This window comes from Chionomys nivalis, chromosome 1 (assembly GCF_950005125.1).
Source record: "Chionomys nivalis chromosome 1, mChiNiv1.1, whole genome shotgun sequence".
In the NCBI taxonomy this organism is placed as follows: domain Eukaryota; kingdom Metazoa; phylum Chordata; class Mammalia; order Rodentia; family Cricetidae; genus Chionomys; species Chionomys nivalis.
In genome coordinates, this window is record NC_080086.1 from 28,900,597 (window position 1) to 28,921,569 (window position 20,973).

The following is a 20,973-nucleotide window of genomic DNA, read 5'->3' on the forward strand; positions in this document are numbered from 1 at the left end:
TTCCTACATAGCCCTGGTTGTTCTGGAACTCTTTATGTAGACCAGGCTAGCCTCAAACTCATAGGGATCTTCCTGCTTCTGTTTCCATAGTGCTGGTTAAGAGTTTTTAAAAACCATTAACAAGAAGTTGAAGTAGGAATATTCCCTCAAGTTTGAGGTCAGCCAGGTTACAGACTAAAACCTTATCTCAAAAACAAAAAGATAATATCAAAACAAAATAAAAAACTTTAACACATAATACTATAGATGTTTCAGGGTAATACTCTCTCATCTGCTCTGGCCTGGTCTCTGCACTGCTCCAGTCTGGGGGAATACAACATGATAATACCTAGGGAAAGCCTGGGATACATCCAGAGACAATATTTCAAAAAAAAAAAAAAAAATGACGTCAAAGCCGAGCTGGGTGATTGATGGCTCATATGCGGAACACCAGTCCTTGGAAAGCTGATGCAGGAGAATTGCTCTGGGTTCAAGACAATGTGAGCCATGTAATGAGTTCAAGTTCAGGGCCAGCCTGGGCACAGAGAAAGCGACCTTGTCTCAAAAAGGGGGGAGGGCAACAGAGGGAAAAGAGATAATAAGGCTGGGAGTGGACCTCAGTGGTTAGAGTAGAGACTTTGCTTAGGAATACCTGAGGACCTAGGTTCCATAAGAAACGTGTGTGTGTGTGTGTGTGTGTGTGTGTGTGTGTGTGTGTAGAGCATTTTAAGTAAGTCACACCTCAGGGTTAAGGCAATGACCAGAGCTCTGGGAGAGCCTGTCCTGTAAATCCTAACATGGGTGGCAGTATAATCAAATGAGAAAGGCAGAAGGAGGAAGAAAGTGGAACAAAATAAAAGCTACCTGAGAAACCATTCTCTTTTTCTGTGTTTCCCTTCTTGGCACCCAGTTCCCAGGCTCTGCTTAACCTGTGCCTTGCTGAGCAAACTCAGCTGAGCCTCAGAGGGCGTCTCTGTGCCCTCTCTATTTTTTATTTTAACGTGCAAAGTAGCAGGCTTCCTTGTGCCATTTTCACACGTACATAGTTTTGGTGCACCTCTCTCCTGCACCCCCGCCCAGCCCTCTTTCCCATGTGTGCCTCATTTTCATCATCCCAAGAGGAATGGATAACCTGGCTCTACTCCTCCAAAGGCGGGCAGTGGAGGTTTTGAGTGAGTGAGTCTTTATGCTAGCCCTGTGACACACCACACACACACACACACACACACACACACACACGGCTAAGGGTACCTGAATTTCCTGGTAGACATTCCATGGACTAGACACTGAGAAATATCCATGTTTTAAAACCTGATATAGGACCAACGAGATGATTTATTGGGTAGAGGCACCTGATGCCAAGCCTGACAACTGAGTTTGATTTCTGGGACCTACTTGGTGGAAGGAGAGAGACAACTCTTGGAAATTGTCCTTTGACCTCCGTGTGTGTGTGTGTGTGTGTGTGTGTGTGTGTGTGTGTGTGTTGTGAGAGATTTGGCAGAGAGAGAGATTTGGAGATTCTGTTGGGATCTACACAGAAGCAGCAATCTTTGGACTGGATCTGGTGTCAGTTATTCTGTTTGCTTCTCTGTGTAGGGTGTGATTTGCACTTTTAGGTCAGCCAAACTAATGTTAGTGCATACCTGTCTTAGTTAGGTTTTTACTACTATGAAGAGACACCATGACCTCGGCAACTCTTATAAATGAAAACACGTAATTGAGGGGGTCACTTACAGTTTCAGAGGTTCAGTCCATCATCATCACAGCTGGGAGCATGGAGGGGCACATGGCCACATGCAGACAAATGTTGTACTATAGCTGAGAATCCACATCTTGACTCATAGGCAACAGGAAGTCAACTGACAGTCACACTGAGGGAAGCTGGAGCAAAAGAGACCTCAAAGCCCGCCCCCACAGTGACACACTTCCTCCAACAAGGCCACACCTCCTAATAGTGCCATTCCCTTTGGGGGCCATTGTCTTTCAAACCACTGCAATACCTTAGGCCAAATTCTTTTTTTTTTTTTTTTTTTTTTTTTTTTGGTTTTTCGAGACAGGGTTTCTCTGTGGCTTTGGAGCCTGTCCTGGAACTAGCTCTTGTAGACCAGGCTGGTCTCGAACTCACAGAGATCCGCCTGCCTCTGCCTCCCGAGTGCTGGGATTAAAGGCGTGCGCCACCACCGCCCGGCGCCAAATTCTTATATATGCAGCACTTGAAGCAGCCCTGGACAGCTCCGAGAAGGGAGCATTGCTGTTTCCGTTTTTCTTGTTTAGAGTCATTGCAATCCAGACATAATAGCATGGGTTGGGTTTTTATGTGGAATACAGGGAGGTGAGCATTTAAACTCATCTCGGTTGTGTAACAAACCGTCACTCCCATCATGCCTTCGTACCAAAACTTGGGTTCAAATTCTGACCATGATACTCATTAGTTGCGCGACCTTGGGGAAAATACATGAATGTCTCTGTAGTTCAATTGCCTTATAGTACTTTATAACCAAATAGGGTGGCAATGGCACAGGTGAGGTTAGAAGGGGTGGAACGGGGGCAATGGTTGGGGGTGAGCAAACAACAGAAGTAGACTCGGGCTGAGGAAAGTTAGAGAGAGGCTGTGAATTAGCCCACGGAAAGGTGATTTCCAGGTACCAGGAAGTATGAGAACCAGGCAGGCAGGGAAGAGATCTAAAAGTGACTAGCTTTCTTCCTCGGCATATTCTTGGTTGGAAGAACTTGCCCTGGTGCATCAGGCTTTTTCTTTTAGGCTACCAAATCAGCTCCCAAATCATGACATGGAAACTTCTTATTAGTTGTGAATGCTTGGCCTTACCTTAGCTCTTATTTTAATTTGTTTCTCTTTATGTTTTGCCTTGAGGCCTTTTACCTTTCTTTCTGTATATGTTACTTTCCTGCCATCTCTATGTCTGGCTGGCGTCTACCTGACTGACTAGCTGGCCCTGGACAGCTCCCTTTCTTTCTCCCCAGTTCTCTCTTCTTTTCTTTCTCCTCTCGAGCCTAGATTTCTCCTCCTACTTATTCTCTTTGTCTGCCAGCTCTGCCTGTTCCTCTCTTACCTAGCTATTGGTCATTCAGCTTTTTATTAGGCCAATCAGGTGCCTTAGGCAGGCAAGGTGAAACAGCAGTACATCTTTTCATAACTAAACAAATGTAGCAGAAACAAATGTAGCACACCTTTACATAGCTAAAGCAATATTCCACAACATAAACAAATGTAACATAACTTTACATAGTTAAATATTTCACAACACCCTGATCTTTCTCGTTCCTCTGTGGATCTCTGCTTCCCACTCACAGTCTAGGAAGGGAGGTCAGAGTGCCTTTAGTCAGGCTTCCTGCCACTGGCTCATAATTGGAAAAACAGGGCCTTAAGCTGAGTGTCCACCTTGCTGCCTTCAAGTCCTGTTCCTGGGTATGGTGGATGCTGGGCGGGCAAACCCACAAAGGTCAAGCATGAAGCCAATGGCACCAAGTGTCCCAGCCTAGTAGTCAAAAGTGCATGGCCTTGGGATCCCCTATGTCCCTGGATGATGATTGGGACAGCACCCTCGGGTGAACGGGCAAGGAGATCCAGAAGGAAGAGCTTGGCTAGGAGGGTCTAGCCTCATTTTTCCCTGGTGCCCCAGCAGGCTTGGGGCTGAAGGTAACTCTGTATGGTGTCCATTAGTGACCAACTGCGCGGAAGCTTGAGCTTGGGTGGAGCCCCTGCTTTTCTTCTCCTAAGTATTTTTTTTAATTAACTTCTTGTCATTGCACTATACTACCCGTTTTTACAATGCTAGGGTAGAACCTATAGTGTCTTTTAAGCCCCAAGTTAATCTTTTTTTATTGTTTATTTATTTAGTTTATGTGTATATATGTTTATGCTTCTGTGCCATGGTGTACAGAGGAAGTCAGAGGACAGCTTGTGAGAGATGGTCCTCTCCTTTCACCATATGAATCCTGGAAACTGAGCTCGGGTCCCCAAACTTGGTGACAAGTGCCTTGAGCCATTTCATCTGACCTGGCGTTTGCAGGCCTAGAGTCAGAAGTGGCGACTGCGTCTGCTGTGCTGATGCGCTGCCCTGTGTGTGCTTCCCCAGCACTTTCCCAGTCAGGGTTCTGTCTTCAGAGAAGCGAGGGACGCCTGGCTCTTGAAGCGGATGCACATTCATATTATTTATAAGATATTTAAATAGTTTTAAGTTATTTCCTCTAACTTCCTAATAAGTCTTGCAGGAAAATTATATTTCTCACCAGACATACTCTAAGTATGGAACAGCAAAAGGAGAAAGCATTTGGACAGACTCTGAGGTTCTCACATCTATTACCAATTGTCTTCTTCATTCTGTCAGTTGGCTTCATTTTTCAAAAGATTTATTTATTATTTTCTGTGTCTGGGTGCTTTGCTCACGTGGATGTTCATGCACCACATGCAAGCCTGGTGTCTGCTGAGGCCAGAAAAGGTGTTGGGTCCCCAGAACTGGAGTTACAGAGAGTAGTGAACTGCCACATGGGGTCTGGGAATCAAACCTGGGTCCTCTGGAAGAGCAACCATTGCTCTTGACTGCTTAACCATGTGTGTTCTTTTAGACCAGCAGTAAGTGCTCTTGACTGCTGGGCCATCTCTCCAAATCCAGTTGATTTCATTTTTTATATTTTGTTATTATATAAAATGTATGTTTTGGTGGTTTGATTGTTTTTCTTTTATTTATTTATTTATTTATTTAGGTTTTTCGAGACAGGGTTTCTCTGTAGCTTTGGAGCCTGTCCTGGCACTAGCTCTGTAGACCAGGCTGGTCTTGAACTCACAAAGATCCGCCTGCCTCTGCCTCCCGAGTGCTGGGATCAAAGGCGTGTGCCACCATCGCCCGGCTTTGTTTTTCTTTTTTAAATAGAGACTTTTTCTCACTGAGTTAGTTTTACTTGATTTTATTTTTAGATTTGAACCTGTTTCAAAGAAATCATTTTGAGTTCTGTCAAATGCCACGAAAACATTTGCTGTAACAAGCTCCTAGTGACTTAGAAAAAAAAACATATTATTTTCAAACTTAATGTGTCACAGGACCAGTTTAAGGCCAGTGGGATGGCTCAGGGAATAAAGGGTGCTTGCCACCAGAGCTTGACAGCAATTCCAAGAATCCACAGAATGGAGGGAACAGAACTGACTCCCACAGGTCGTCCTCTGACCTCTACTTGAGCACTATGACATGCATCCCTTTCCCTCATAAAAATAAGTAAATGTAGAAGTAAAAAGGAAATTTTAAATGGCTTATATCAGACTGAAACCCTGGCTGGTCTTGAACTCACAGAGACTCACTTACCTCTGCCTCCCTAAGATTAAAGGTATGTGTCACTATGCCCAGCCTTGAAGCTTTTCCGATTAGTAAATTGTCTGCCTAATTATAACACGATCACCCCATACAGGAAAGTAAGCCAAGGATGTTCTCTGGCTCCTCAGAGCTAGTGGGGTATGATGGTCACTTTTGGCAGGTCACATTCTTCACGAGTTTGACAGCTCTGGAGAATGTCCCTGCTGATAATACTTCAGATCCTCAGACAGAGCGACAGTTTCTGGTGGGTGAGCCAGCTGCGTCTGTACCCGGGATTCTTCTCTGGGAGTCTTAGCATGTTTTCACGACAGTAAAAATGCACATATTAGATCTGCGGCATAAGGGACAGTGTGACCAATTGGTACTTGAGGTGGACGTGCTGTTAGGGGCTCCTTGTCATTGAAGTAGCTCATGAGAGAAATCCGTGGAAGGAGGGTCTCTGAACGACCACACTCCAGGAGAACTGCAGAAGAAACTGGCTGAGACCTTTCCATGAGCTCAACTGCTTTGTGCAAGCGCTACAAGGTATCCTGAGACAGGGTGCGGCTGCTCAGACTATTAATAGTATACCAATAACTTCTCTTCCAATATTGTTTCACTTCACTTAACTATTCCAATACCTTTGTGTTGTCTTTGTTAAGACATCATACCAAGGAAAAATGTTTAATATATATACATATATATGACTGCTTCTTCTATGTGTAGGTGTGTGCACCAATGTAAGTGGAGTAGCCATGGAGACCAGAAGAGAGTGTTGGATCTCCTAACAGGAGTTAAAAGTCTTTTTTAACTGCCTTGTGGGTGCTGGAACTGAATGAACCTAGGTCCTCTGGAAGAGAAGAAAGTGTCACTGAGCTATGTCTCCAGCCCTAGCCAAGATTTAACACCTTCAATTGCCAACTCATGTGAACAGGGGAAGAAAAGCTACCCAGTTTAAATCTGCATGTAATTGTTTACTGGCATTTGGGAATAATGATGACGATGATGATAAATAATCCCTTTTTAAAAGGTAATCTGAGTTTCGGGTCCAGCTTTGAAGGCTTGTGTGTGCTAAAGTACTGTAGAAGTCCTTCCTACTTTAGTTACAAAAGTCCCACAATGACCTCAAAAATCTCATTAGTTTGTCAATCATTCTTGGAAGGTATCTATCTGCAATTCTAGGTGGCAGTGCAGCCACAGCCCCTGCAGGAAGGGGGCGCTGCTGTGCACACAGCTGCTCTTATGCTCCCAGGAACCCCTTAATGTGTTTTTGTAGCTTCATTGAATTTTTGTTTTTGAAACAGGGTCTCTGATGGCCCAAGCTAGCTTTGCCTCTGATCCTCCTGCCTCAGAGGTTACAAGTCTGCGCCGCTACGTGTTTCAGATTTCACACTTGATCTTATCCAAAAGATGGTCAGGCAGTGTGTTTATTTTAATATTTTTATTACATTTTATTTTGTATATATGTGCGGCATGCCTGTGGAAGTCAGAAAACAACCTTTGGGAGCTGGTTCTCTCCTTCCATGTGTGTTCAGGAGAATCAAACTCAGATCCTTAGGGCCTCTATTCACTGTATCATCTACCCCCTCCCCTGCCCATGTTTCTATTTAAAAACCACTGTCCTGAACAATTGGGAACCCTTAGCTGGTTCATCCCCTCCTTACTAGCGTAGGTTTGCCTGTGGTTTCTTCAAGTGCACAGCATTTAGTCTGGACTGACACAGAGGCTCAAAAAGCGCAGGCTCATGTGTAGCAATGAATCTATGTATATACACAGCTATAGAGTAACTTTCAGATAATGCAACTACGCATGAAGATCTGGGGCTGAGGATTCATGTAGCTCAAAGTCGCAACCCTTGCTTGGCAGGTACAAAACCCTTGGTTTTCTTTTCAGCACCGCTAACATTAAAATAAAGACATAAGCTTGTTAGTAAGAGTTGCTTAGTTTCTAGAGCTGGTCAGAACCCCTCTGACGCTGGCATGGAAGTCTCTCTCTGAGGCCAGTGGGACCCTAGGATTCTGCAGTAGTCAGTGAGCTGGTGGCTCTAGTTTACATGGTGGCTTTGACAACTGATTTCCCCTCCAGAGTCCCATTTTGGTTTTACCTGCAATTGCTATGTAGAACTCCTGACTCTTGTAAGCAGATGTAGGCTGGCGAGTCTGAGGAACCCTTTCTCAGCTTTGGAGCTATTGCTCTTTGAAAAAGTCGATGCAGACATAGACATGTGATTTTTGTCAAGTTGTATTTAATTTTCTTTTCTGCCTGCCGGCAGGGCAAAAAACATATAAATCAAGAATTACTGTGTGTGTGTGTGTGTGTGTGTGTGTGTGTGTGTGTTAAAGCAGTCTAGGGATAAACTCAGAGCCCAGGGATGTCTCCAGTACTGGGACACTGCCACCCGTGCATCCCTTAGCTGTCTTCCAGCAGACTGGGCTAGTTCAAAGCTAGGACTTTGGTATAGAAGAGGAAGATAAAGACATTTTTAAAGGTTACTTTATTATTATTATGTATATGGGTGTTTTGCCTGCATGTAATGCTGTGTCCCAGGTGCATGCTTGGTGTCTCTGGAGGCCAAAAGAAAGGACTTCAGATCCCCTGGAGTTACATGTGGTTGTGAGCTGCCACGTGGGGTCTGGGAATCGAACCTGGGTCCTCGGGAAGAGCAGCCAGTGCTCTTAACTGCTGAGTCATCTCTCCAGCCCCAGAGGCAAGAACTTGAAGCACCTCATCCTTTTCTCTGCTGGATCTGTGACAGGGGATACAGATCAGGAATGAAGTTCCTTCTAAACCATGCTGCCCTTCCTTTTTGATTCTCCTATCCAATATCTGAGCCTGTCCAAAGCATTATGGGAGTTTCTCAGTTATAGAAAGCTTGGGAATTCCCTGGTAGGACCTTAAGGGCAAAACCCTAGCAACAGGGAGACATACTAGTAAAATCACGTGAGCGTGGGCTGGCAAGAGGTTTGCAATCAAGCCTGCCAATCCAGGTTCTGTAATCGGGACTCAGATGTTGGAAGGAGAGAACACAAGTTGTCTTCTGACTCTCACACACACACACATATAAATAAATACAATTTAAATACTTTTTTCTTTTAAGACAGGGAGGCACACGCCTTTAATCCCAGCACTCAGGAGGCAGAGGCAGGCAGATTTCTGAGTTTGAGATCAGCCTGGTCCACAGAGTGAGTTCCAGAGCTACACAGAGAAACCCTGTCTCAAAAAAGAAAACAATTAGCCTCGCCTGCATTTTCAGGGTTGTAGTCTAACTGCTAGTGGGGTGGAATACTTTTACTAAACACTTGGTGCAGAGGCAATGTACACTGCCCTTCCTCGTGGAAGCTCAGAGAGCTCATTCCAGCTCCAAGTATGCCAGGTGGTGGGAACACTTTCTCTTCTTCTGCCACCAAACATGCCAACATTGCAGAGAAGTAACACACTCAGGGTGAGCACCTCTTCTACCATAGCCCCTGAACCTGTCTGCGCAGATTTTGCTATTCTGTATTTCTTTCCTTGGTGCTTACAATTGTTGCCCAGTTGTTACACGTTGTAAAAGGATTGTGAGGGAGTGGGAGCTTGCAGTGGACAGAACGTACAGTTTGGAAGACCAGGCTCCATTTATTTTGCTTTGGAGGTCTCGGGGACGGAACCCAAGGCAATGTGTATACTGAGTTACAGCCCAAAGCTCTGGTTTTGCTCAGGCAGGATCTCAGAACGTACACCAGGCTGACCAGGAACTTGCAACCATTGCTGCCTCTGCCTACCAAGGGACAGACAGTCTGATTTAGCAGTTTTCTTAACCTTGGCCATGTTGGGCTACTATGTGAGCTGCTGTTTCATTCCTTTCGTAGATAAACTTTGGCCTGAGTTTCACACAGCCTGCTTCACCGTTCAAATGATATTCCCCGTACAGAAACAGAAGTGTGTGTTTGACATTCTTTCCCCTCTGCTCTCTTCCCATCCTTGCTTCTTTTTCTCCCCCTTTCCCTCTCTTTCGCTGGGGATCAAACCTGGGGCTTCCAGCAAGCCAAGCATTCACTCTACCTAGGGCCCCCAGCCCTGGCATGATCTCTTATTAGAGTGTTGTAGATTTATGAAAAATAGGGGACGTTTGTCTTGGTTTGCTTTCAGTTGTTATGATTAAAAAAAAAAAAACCCACCGTGAACAAAACCAACTTGAGGAAAGTGTTTCTTTCAGCTTATAGCTGTAGTCCATCATGACAAGATGCCAGGGCAGGAGCTGATGCAGAGGCCGTGGAGGTGTGCTGATTACTGCTGTGCTCCCCACATTGCTCAGCCTGCTTTCTTACATACCCCAGGACCCCTGGGGTGGCACTGCCCACAGTTGGCTGGGTCCTCCTACATCAATCATTAATCAAGAAAATGCCTCACAGACTTCCCTACAGGCCAATCTGACGGAGGTACTTCTTTAGTTGAGATTCCCACTTTCCAAATACTCCTGGCATATGTCAAGTTAACAAACAACAAAACAATCCCTCACCTCCCCTCTTCCCTCTCCCCTACCCCGTCCCCAGTACAGGGCTGCGCTGTAGGACTCTGAGGGTGGCCCCTAGAGCCAGGCTTCTCCGTGCCCGTGCACTGATGAGCTAGCTCCTCCACACTGTTTTTCTCTCGTACGGATGGAAATAACGCACTTCATAGCGCTGATGTGAGGTCGGAACAAGGTGACCCACACAAGCCCCTCCCAACAGTGCCCAGCTCGTAAGATATACTGTTCTGGTTAGTCAGTTTCTTCACACAAACATACCTCACATAAACAGTTTAAGGGACGAATTCTTTTAATTCGTGGGTTTCCATCTTTGGTTCCTGGCTCTGTTGACTTGGGGCCCCTGCTCACAGGCAGAGGAGCAGGGTAGCAGGAACACGTGCACCTCACGGTGGATAGTGAGCAGAAAGACAGGAAGAGGTCAGGGGTAAGATAACTCCAAGGCCTGACTCCTAATGACCTACTTCATCCAGTTAGGCCCCGCCTCCTAAGGTTTCCAGCACCTCCCAAAATAGCAAACCAGCTGGGGACCCAGCAGCAAAGAGGGAGCCTTTCTGAAGGACGCTCCTTATCTAAACCATAACAGTTAATAAACACAAGCAGCAGCAGCTGTGGGATTCTAGGGAAAGAGGATTACATCTGGGGGCAGAAAACATGGAAAATTGGGGTCACGAGGACACAAGGTAGAAATGGGAGGACGTATACATCAGCCACTACGTTAGCCCGTCCAGGAAGGCTGCCTATCAGAACCGAACTTCTGGGAGTCTCTGGACAATGGTTGGAAGATGCATTGTCTGGATGCAAGTGGAACTCTTAGGAAAGGCATCCTGAATACCTTACAGTTTGGACGCTGAGGACCACAGGCTGAAAATTTCTGAAATAAAGGAAGTGGAGGGCCTGCGAGAGAATTCATCAGTAAAATGCGTTGGTCACCACATTTGATCCCTAAGGACCCATGGTGGAAGGAGAGAACTGACCCCTGAAAGTTGTCCTCTGACCTTCACACGTGCCCGCCAGCACCCCCACGCCAGCCCACAAATAATAAGTTTTAAAAAATGTACAGAGCAATGGGTCTAAGGCAGTTCTGGCTTTCTGGAATGATAGTCCAAAACGGAGCAGACCAGGCCTTCAGGAATGTTCGCGAGGTCTTCAGCTAGACATGGAGGGCTATTGAGAGAACCGGGAATCCTGCGTAGTTGAGTGGTGTACTACAGACCAGTCAGGAACACTCCTCAGCAGGGCCCAAGGGTCATCAGCCGTGGATTTGTTGCTGAAGGCCGGAATCCAGCACAGTCCGGCAGGCCAGTGAAGAATTAACTGAAGTTTCGTCAGCCTCTGGGAGCGCAGACCTTAGTAGGTGGGGTCTACACACCCGGGTAGAAGAATGCTCTTCTTTAACACGTGTTAAGGGCCTCAAAAGAATATTCGACCTACCTTCCCGCGATAAGAGACTGTAGACTGTAACGTCTGTAAAGGTGTGATGTCAAAAGGTCTACCCTCTTCCAACCAAAGCTCAAGATACCTGGAATTGAAGAGATTAATAATCTCATGCAAGGGATGAGGAAATAAGAGAAAGGCTTCCTAGAGGTCAAGTGTGGTCTAACGTCCTCATTGGATTGGAAAGGGAAACTGAGGCAGGGAGTTGGCGTTACCCACTCAAAGTCATATAGTAGGATTCAATTCTCCGAAGTTTCCATAGCTTTCCTCCCGGAAATCGACACATCTCTATTCTGTCCCATCTGGATGAGATCAGGAAGAGAATTCTAGCTTTGTTTTGTGGCGGCTTCTGAGAGCAACAAACAAGTCCCCTTTAAGGGCGTCCTCCAGTCCCGGGTCTGGCCGGTTTTGATATGCCCCCAGTGTTATCCAGTTGGCCGTTTTGTGTGGCTTCTCGCCCCTTCCAAGATTCCCAGCCAATCACCTCTTTCCTCGCCTACTCCGTTGGGCATTCTGGAACGTACCATATGGTTCAGGCCGTGGGGGGGGAGAGCAGGAGGGAGGGAGTGGCAGCTGTGCATTCCTTTACCTTCTGCTGTGACCCGTGAGATTTTGATAGAACCGAGCCTGGAAGTGGCAACCCGGTCTCTAAGAACGAGAAGCACGAGCGATCTGCAGGAGCCCTGAGCTCTCTCACCCCCATTGGGGTCGGTGGTCTAGCCTGGAGGGCCGCAGCCCCCGCCCTCCCATGTGCCCGCCCCGCCCCGGCGGCGCCGCTCCTGCCGCCGCCGCTGCTGCTGCTGCTGCCGCGCCGGACGCTGCGGGCTAGCGCGCGGGGGCTGCGGCTGCGTGTCCCGGCGCGCGGCTGGGTGGCCCCGCCGGCCACGAGGACACAGCAGGATGAAGCAGAGGTGAGCACCGCGCTCCTGGAGGACAGCCTCATCCCGCCCACGCTGCGCCTCGGTGTACCGGGGGTCGGCGGCTGGGTCCCGAATGGCTTTGGGCGCGGGTGGCCGCGTCGCCCCGATGTGTGACTGGAGACAACCCTGCCCGGCAGCCCCGAACCTCCGGCCCTCCCTGTGCCTGGAGCCTGCCTCCGGCGGACGCGTGAGGCGAGGAATCCCCTCTGCGCTTCCCGCGTTGCCGGGCCCGTGTCCGGGTCCCTGACCTCCAGAAATCGGGTGCTAGGTCAGGTCGCGCTCTGGGGGAACTCAAGAGAGCTATCTCGCTAGTAGGAACGGGAATAAGCGGCTTGTACTGGGTGTGCCCAAGACGGCTTTGTAGGGGTGAAGACCTAGCCCGGAGTGGGACTGCGCTCCCCGATGTCCCTAGTCTGGATCCCAGCAGGCGCAGTGTGTAGGTTGCTGAGGTCGTTATGGCAGGTGGCCATGAGGGAACTCTTGACATTTCCGTCTGGTGGTAGACTGAGTGGGGTGCAGGCAACCACCGGGGCCTCTTATTTCAGCGCCACCCCCCTTCCTAACTGCCTTTCAACGTGACAACACTGTTGGAGGTTCCCGTGGCACACTAGACATCCCTCGCTTAAGAATAACCTTGGAGAGCCCTACCCAGATATGGGTTTGTCTGGTGTTCTCAGCCAGCCAGCCGGCGTGATGGCCGATTGCAGGTTTTGGCGTCTCTACTTGGCAGGGACCGCATCATCCAGCTCTTTCACAATTGTTGCTGGGAAGAAGGGGTCCTTCAGGCGCCTCAGCGCAATTGGGGTCGTGGGTCAGCCTTGTATCTTGACTGATTTTTTTTCCCTCCCGAGTCTGGAGACAGAAAGTTGTTTTCAAGAATACACACCACATCCGTATTGCTTTGATTTTAGTGCTTAAGTCAGACATTAATTATGGCTTGTGTGAAGTGGATTAATGCAGAGCAACGGAGATCATTTCAGACAGTGGTATTTGTTTATTTAAAGTGCGCCGTGGATGGAGAGGATAGCATTTAAATACCAGGGCATCAGTGTGTGTTTGGCCCCATTTGACAGTCTGCCGCACACACAATCATTTGGGTTGATGGTGAGAGTGAGATTTTATGACGGGAAAGACATCTTACAGATTGCTGCTGCCAGCAGGAATAAGTTCACTCAAGACCCAGCCACCGAGGATGCTGTTCTTTGTGGCTGCCTTCTGTGAGCGTGTCTCCCTAGAGCCTTTAAGAGGATGTCATAAATTTCGTACTTGATTGCCACATGCACACAAGTCAGTTCTTCTAGCCTTACAGTGAGCTTTTCTTAGGCTCTAGGTTGTAAAAGTCTTAAAGTATCTTTTAGCGGTGTACTAAGTAGCAGGAGTTGATTTCAGAATTACAGCTATGACTGTTTGGTGGGCGGTTCCACAAAATCGTTTAGAACTTGGACCTGGTGCCTCAGCTAGAGCTCTTTTCTGTGTTTAGGATAGTGCCCACTTTTGAGAAGTCTAAAACCTGACTGCCAGCCGGTTGGGGCTTTTGCCCTACCAGGATGTTTATATCCTGTGGTTTCTAGGTGTGGGAGAGAAGATCATGAGGGAAGGGTGCTTCCCGCAGTGCCGCAGACGTAGTAGGTGTTCTTCTCACAATGATGAGGACATAGTAGGTGTTCTTCTTGTGGTGCTGAGAACATAGTAGGTGTTCTCATGGTACTGAGAACATAGTAGGTGTTCTTCTCACAGTGCTGAGGACTTACTAAGTGTTCTTTTCACGGTGCTGAGGACTTAGTAGGTGTTCTTTTCACGGTGCTGAGGACTTAGTAGGTGTTCTTCTCGCGGTGCTGAGGACATAATAGGTGTTCTTATGGTGATGAGGACATGGTAGGTGTTCTCATGGTGATGAAGACATAGTAGGTGTTCTTATGGTACTAAGGACATAGTAGGTGTTCTTTATTAAGTGCTGAGGACATAGTAGGTGTTCTCACGGTGCTGAAGACATAATAGGTGTTCTCATGGTGCTGAGGACATGGAGGTGTTCTTACGGTGCTGAGGACATAGTAGGTGTTCTCACGGTGCTGAGGACATAGTAGGTGTTCTTCTCACGGTGATGAGGACATAGTAGGTGTTCTCACAGTGCTGAGGACATAGTAGGTGTTCTTCTCACGGTGATGAGGACATGGAGGTGTTCTTTGCACAGTGCTGAGAGTACATGTTAGGTGTTCTTTGGAAAATCTGGGTGGGGATGGAGTTGAGCCTCATCCTCCTTTCTGTGCACTGGGAGATCAGTTCCCCTCCCTCCCTCCCTCTCCCACGTCTTAGCTTTCTAGACATTTTAATAGGAGGTTGTAAGTGAAGCACTTCTAGACTGGGAGAAGTCAAAGAAGGAAAACTGAGGTTTTCCATCTGCCTTATACATTTTTTGTTGTTGTTCGTTGGTTGGTTTGTTTGGAGACAGGGTCTCTTTATGTCTGTTCTAGTCTGGCCTTAACTTGCTAAGTAACCCAGGTTGATTCCGCACCCTTGAAGCTTCTGCCTCAGTGCTGGAATTACCACTGTGCCACTATATCTGGCCCTTGTGTGTTCCTTTTTTTTTTTTTTTTTTTTGATAGGTTCTTGTATAGTCTGGGCTAGCCTTGAACTCCTTATATAGCCAAGGATGACCTGCCTAATTCTGCTTTGTGGCAAGGGAGCCCCTGATCCTCCTGCCTCTACTTCACGAGTGCGGAGATGACCCGTATGACCCACTACACCCAGCAATATGTTACCATTTTAAATAGTTATTTTTATTTACAGGGGAGTGTGAGTGTGTCTCTGTGTGTGTCACATGTGTGCAGGCGCCCTTGGAGGCAAGAGGAGGGTGTCAGATCCTCGAGCTGGAGTTACAAGTGGTTGTGAGCTGCCTGACATGGGTGCTGGGAGTCGAACTTTAGTCTTTTGGAAGAGAGGTGAGTCTTCTCAACCATTGAGCCATCATCTCCCCAGGTCCAGTGTTGGCATTGTGAAAGGAAGGCCTTTCTTAACTGCCATTCAGTAGGGGGCCGACCCTTTCTTCCATCTGTTGATTACTTTTTTTGGGGGGGGGGATGATTCGAGACAAGGTTTCTCTGTGTAACCCTGACTGTCCAGGAACTAGCTCTGTAGATCAGGCTGGCCTCGAACTCAGAGATCCGCCTGCCTCTGCCTCTGGGGTGTTGATTACTCTTTGTGTGTGTGTGTGTGTGTTGATTGCTCTTGTAGGTGAGGATTTTACTTGGTGCATTGGCATGTCCAAGTGGAACCAGAATCATTACTTAATTTTCCCAGGCAGTGACATCTGAGAAGTGGCCAGGATTCCTGAAGCTGGACCAGCAGGCAGGAGTAGCAGTCCTGGACTCTGCTCTGGGCTCGGCAGGGAGCCACCATGTGTGTCTCCTCCCTTCTTGAAGCTGGTCGTATGAGCAGATTAAAAGGCTATCAGAGCTAATGTACTTGGGAAAATAAGAACCATCATTGGTTTGTTTATGTTGCATGATATTGGGCATGACATTTTTACAGAAGCCAGGCTGAGGATTCAGTTACAGTTCTTTTTTTGAAGAGGTGAACTTCTTTTTCTTCCCCAGTTGATCCTCTCTGGAGGCAGGTGCTTGGCCCTCACTCCACAAGGCAAGCCACGCCCCCACCCAATGTCATTGGTTCTTACTGGACTGTAATGTAGTCAAATTATCGTACAGTGTTTTCCCAGTTTATAGATAAAGGAGCAGAAGTGCCATGATTGGCTCTGAGTGCAGCTCCGATCCTGGAGTTGGATTTTTCATGGTACTTTCCATTGGTACCTCTGGAGAAAAACACGCCTATACCTCTCTTGTTGGTGCCCAAAGGTTTCTGGTGGACCATTGTCCTTTCCTGATTGCTGGTAAGCAATGGCACTGCTCTTTGGTTGCTAGGCAGCACCTATGCTACCAGAACCCCAGTTCTTCACTTCTGTGTATAAACTTATTCTCGGTATGCCCCCTGTTTCATAGATGACAAACTAGGGATTGGTGAAATCCCAGGACAAGGAAGTGACAGAAAGCCCTGGCTAAAAGCAAGACTGGGGTCAGCCTAGGGTCTTACTCTGGGAAGTATCTTCCCAGCCCCAGGCCATAGTGGTGACTAATGGGCAGGTTTTGGGGGTCCTGACACCTGCTTTTCCCTCCACCCCTACTTTCTGCAGTGGACAGTCATTACTTTAGGGGGAAAAAACCCAGAAGTAAAAAAGACATTTATATATGGAGCGTGTGAAGTATTTAATCAAAGCAGACAGGACGATTGGGACCAGAGAGGATGGAAGTGGTTCAGGGATGGGGGACGTGATCCTCCGACCCGCAGCCGCAGCCATCTCCAGTGCTCAGGCCTTTTCGGCTTCTCGCCGGCTGAAATAGTAGCCTTGGAGATCTGGCGCTTTTGCTAAGGTCTGCAGAAAGGCGGCTGCACTTCTCTGCTTCTGCTGGGAAGTTGAACACCTGCTTCATTTCTGGTGCTTAGCGTCCGTGGATCATACAGCACATTGTCCAGTTATGTGGGAAGTGGAGGGGACGTTGTTTGGAAATTTACCTAAATTCATTCAGTGGACTTTCCCTCCCCTTCCAGGCAACTAACTCCTCTGTGGTCTCTGGCTCCACTTGTCAGAGTCCTCTGGGACGGTGGGGTTGGGTGGGGTGGGGTAGAGGTCACACACCTGGGTGCTTAGATACACCATGAGGCAGAATGACACGGCTGTCCCGGCGTGGCTCAGTCATGTGTGATCGGCTGTTTTCTCGAGGGCGGTTCAGCTGTCTGAAGCCATGCAGATAGGACTGTTGAAGACCGGAAGGCGGTTTTCTCTCCCTGCTACGTCTCCATTGGCTGGTTAGATTTACACGGGAGGATGGGGGACTGCTGCCTCTTAGAACATGAAAGGAAGAGATCTTCAGAGCAGAGATGGGAGAAGGGGGACTGTGGATTTTACCTCAGCGAAAGCTGTGGGGACAGAAGCTTCTGCTGGACAGGAAGAGCCCAGGGAGATGGTGGAGCCCTTTTGTGTCTGTCAAGGGCTGCTTCCCTCTGTAGGGCCTGGCTCTGGAGTTGAGACTGCTGGTGAAGTTGAGGAGAGGGGCTGGTGGCCAGCAGAGGGGGCTTTCTGCACTGGCAGGGTCTACAGCTGCTGTTACGTTGTATATGTGATGAAAGACTCATTCTGGTGAACCCTGGGAAGAGGACAACATAACGGAGAGGCTAACCAGTCTTTGACTTTCCTTTAGTGCTTTAAAAGACCTGTGCAGGGCTGTGGGCGTGGCCCTGTGGCTGAGCCCTTGAACCCCCAGCACCATTTAAACTGACAGATCTACTTTGTTTGATCCTGCCTTCTCTTTCTTGCCTCTGGAGCCTGGGAAGGCTCTCTACCTCGGGAGCCTGGGGAGAAGAGGGAGGGGGGAGAATAGCCACCCCACCCCCCAACTGCCTTGGGATTGGGATTTCAGGGTTCTGGAATGGCGAAGGGAGAGGTGGGGAGAGCAACCCGCTGGAACCACCGGGCTAATAACAGCCCTGATCATGTGATCATGGTAGCCGACACTGGACAGCCCTGACTGCAGCCTGTGTCCTGAGTGCTCTTCAGAGGCCTAAGCAAGCCTGGGTGCCGCCAGCTGGAGCAGGGGGCAGTGCTGTTACCAGCCCTCTCTCGACTAAGAAGGTAGTGGTGTTAGGGTTCCCTGTGGCCTCACAGACTCCTATGACTTTTTCTCTTTGTAGCCCTGGCTGTCCTGGGACTCACTCCGTAGACCAGGGTAGCCTGGAACTCGGAGATCCGCCTGCTTCGGCCTCCCAGGTGCTGGGATTAAAGGTGTGTGCCACCACGGTCTGGCAACTCCTGTGACTTTGAAAAACTGTAATTACACATCCCCTTCCCTCTAGTCACCTGGCTGAAATGCCTTCGGGGGATGGGTGAGGAAACATTAGCTTTGTTTGTTTTGAAACAGGGTCTCATTCTGCCACCCTGGACCTGGAACTTGCTTTGTAGACAGGGTTGGACTTGAACTCGAAGGTCCTCCTCTCTCTGCCTCCTGGTTAAAGGTGTTGGGATTAAAGATGTATCCCTCCATGTCTGGCCATTTTTGATTTTCGAGACGATTTCTCTGTTAGCTTTGGAACCTGTCCTGGAACTTTCTCTGTAGACCAGACTGGTCTCAAACTCACAGAGATCCGCCTGCTCTGCCTCCAGAGTGCTGGGATTAAAGGTGTGCGCCACCACTGCCTGGCCTATGTCTGGCCATATTTCTCTTATTTGGAGGCCTGCATGGGGCTGTAGAAAGGTCTTCATGGGCCATGGGCTGTGCTGCGGTGTCTAGGAAGTGTTGAGTACAGCCTTGTTCATTTGTACCGTTTCCTTTTTTACTGCCTGGGGTGAGTTTCTCTTTTAAATTTTCAGTGATTTTATTTTCTGTTACTGTGTGTGTGTGTGTGTGTTTAGTGGTTAATGGTGTACTCTGTGTGTGTGTGTGTGTAGTGGTTAATGGTGTACTGTGTGTGTGTGTGTGTGTGTGTGTGTGTAGTGGTTAATAGTGTATAGTCTGTGTGTATAGTGATTAATGGTGTATAGTGTGTGTGCGCACGTGCATGCATGCACACAGCTTTCGGGAGTTGGTTCTCTCCTTTCACTGTGGATTTTAGGGATCAGACTCTGGTCAGACTTGTGCCACAAGCACTTTTACGCACTAAGCCGTCTCACTGGCCCTGGCATGGGTTTGTCATTCCCGAGGCTAAAGCCCGAATCAGGTGTCATCACCTTAGTTTCTTCATGGCTAGGAGGTCGGCTGGGGAACCTTCCACTGTGTGTAATTAACTGACCAGCGGACTTTTTAAAGTGGAGCCTTTGACCCAGTTAGGCCTTGACCAGTTCGATTCACCTATTGCCCCGTGAAAATGGAAAAAGGAAGTATTTAACTAGAAACTTGGATACTGTCAGTTTGTCTCCCAGACAGGTAGGCTATTCTCAAAACCAGCCTTACAGAGGTGGGGGCAGGAGCCAGCATTCTGTCGTTGGTGTTTTAAGGGCCTCTGAACAAATGAACTTGATGGTAATCACGGAGTAGCCATCATAGTTGCTGCATCCCGAGTGTCCGCATGGGTCAAGTGCCCTATGTACACGCACCATTTCCCTCTTTGACAGTAAGGTCATATCCATAAACTCAGTGAGTTGCATAAAGCCGAGCCTATAATTACCGTCATATAAGATGACCCATTGAGGAAGCAAAGGACGAGGGATTGAAGAAGAAATAGCCAGTGGTAAGTTGAGTCAAGCCCTCAGGATTCGCTGACTGCTGTGTGCCCAGCCCTGGCAGAGAAGGCGGAATAAGGAGAGCTCCTGGGTCTGTGTCACACTCAGCCAGAGAGCAAGGAGCGGGCATTTCCCTAAGGGCGTCAGGTTCGCACTTGCCATGTTTAGTGAAGAACGACAGAGGCTGCAGGAAGTTACCATATTTGTGCGGGGCAGCACAAAAGCGGTACGCCATCCTGTATGGTGATAAGTGATTTATCTGGTCAAAATCCCTGCACTTTGGCGGCAAGCAGATCCATACTGCTGCAGCACGACACTCTCCTAGGCTGGCTTGCTTGTCTCTCGCTTACTACTGTGAGGCTTTCTAGACTTCACCTGCCCCCTGTGCTTGAGGCTGGGATGTTTGTATTTTGCCAACTGGGTTGGGTTGTTTTGTAGCTCTTCCCCAAGGACCCTGGCTGCAGGAAGGGCTGGGCCACCTCCCCTTCCTGCAGACTGACTGCCATTGGGTCCATCCCCACTGGGGATCTCTTGGCAGGTGCCCTTGTCCGTGCCTAGCCACTGCTTGCCAAGTAGAGAGACAGGTAGTCCAGTGGCAGTGTAGACCTTTCTAGAGGACATACTGCCGGCCACACCCTCTTCGCAGGTGTTCTGCCAATCCTCTTGGTCACTTTGGGGTTTAGAACCATGTTAGGACGGCCAGGGCTTCTCTGCAGCCACAGCTCCAACACTGTTCCTGCTCTGACCTCGGAGCCTGGGTGGAGTCCTGTGTCATGTTTCAGATTCCCCTCTGAAGTCCCCACCTTTTGTTCATCTTGCTATATTTGGGGGCTGATGTGGACAAACGCCTCCTTGGACCTCTCAGTGCTGTGTGCTCAGTGACATACAGTTTTGCTTCTTTTTAGTCTCCCGTTTTCCGGGACCTTTGGGTCACTTAGCTCCGTTCTAGTGGAAATGGCTTGTATAGCCAGGAAACAAGTCAAGTGTCTTCCAGCCTCTGCTCTTGTGGACCGACTTGATTCTATTTGGTGAGCATGTTTGGTCCACACTGTTCCTGTAGAGTTTTTTCTGGCCAGTGATCCCAGAGCAGTGCTCATGGGCCTAAAGGTGATGCACGGAAATGTGTCCCCCTCCAATAAAATAGTGCCTGTCTTGTGTGACATAGTTCCTTCTCTAGGATCGTGACGTTTTGTCCGTATGTGATCTTTAAGCATTCTGATCTTTCACCATTGGTACAAATGACTGCTTGTCTTTTTGTTTTGGGTTTTGAAACAGGGTCTTGCTATATGGCCAGGCAGCCTTGAGCTTCCAGAGGCCTGTGATTGCACATATGAGCAGCCTCCCCTGCTCTCCCGTCGCTTTTACTTCTTCATCCCACTACCAGACATGCAGCCTCAGGCACTGAGGCCACTGGACCTGGCCTCCAGCTTCCCTGGCCTGCTGTCTTGGCTTGCGGGTGTGGTAGAGCTAGGTGCCGTCATAGGCTGTCAGTCAGGGTGTCTGCCGCGTTGGCACGGGCTGGCTGGCCCAGCTTGTGCTCATGCACTATTCATCGGCACG

The 20,973-nt window shown here is 48.5% G+C and overlaps 1 protein-coding gene across 4 annotated transcripts in view; it reads left to right on the forward strand.

Moving 5' to 3' along the window:
• The window catches only part of Mical3 (microtubule associated monooxygenase, calponin and LIM domain containing 3), a 198,827-nt gene that overhangs the window by 4,784 nt on the left and 173,070 nt on the right, over positions 1–20,973 (forward strand). Inside the window, exon 1 of one of the 4 annotated variants that reach the window (XM_057769703.1) lies at positions 12,010–12,137. The exons of the other annotated variants lie outside the window; for them this stretch is intronic. The gene's annotated coding sequence lies outside the window, so the exon portion shown is untranslated. Of the gene's footprint in view, positions 1–12,009; positions 12,138–20,973 lie in introns of those variants that run through there. 4 annotated transcript variants of the gene reach the window in all.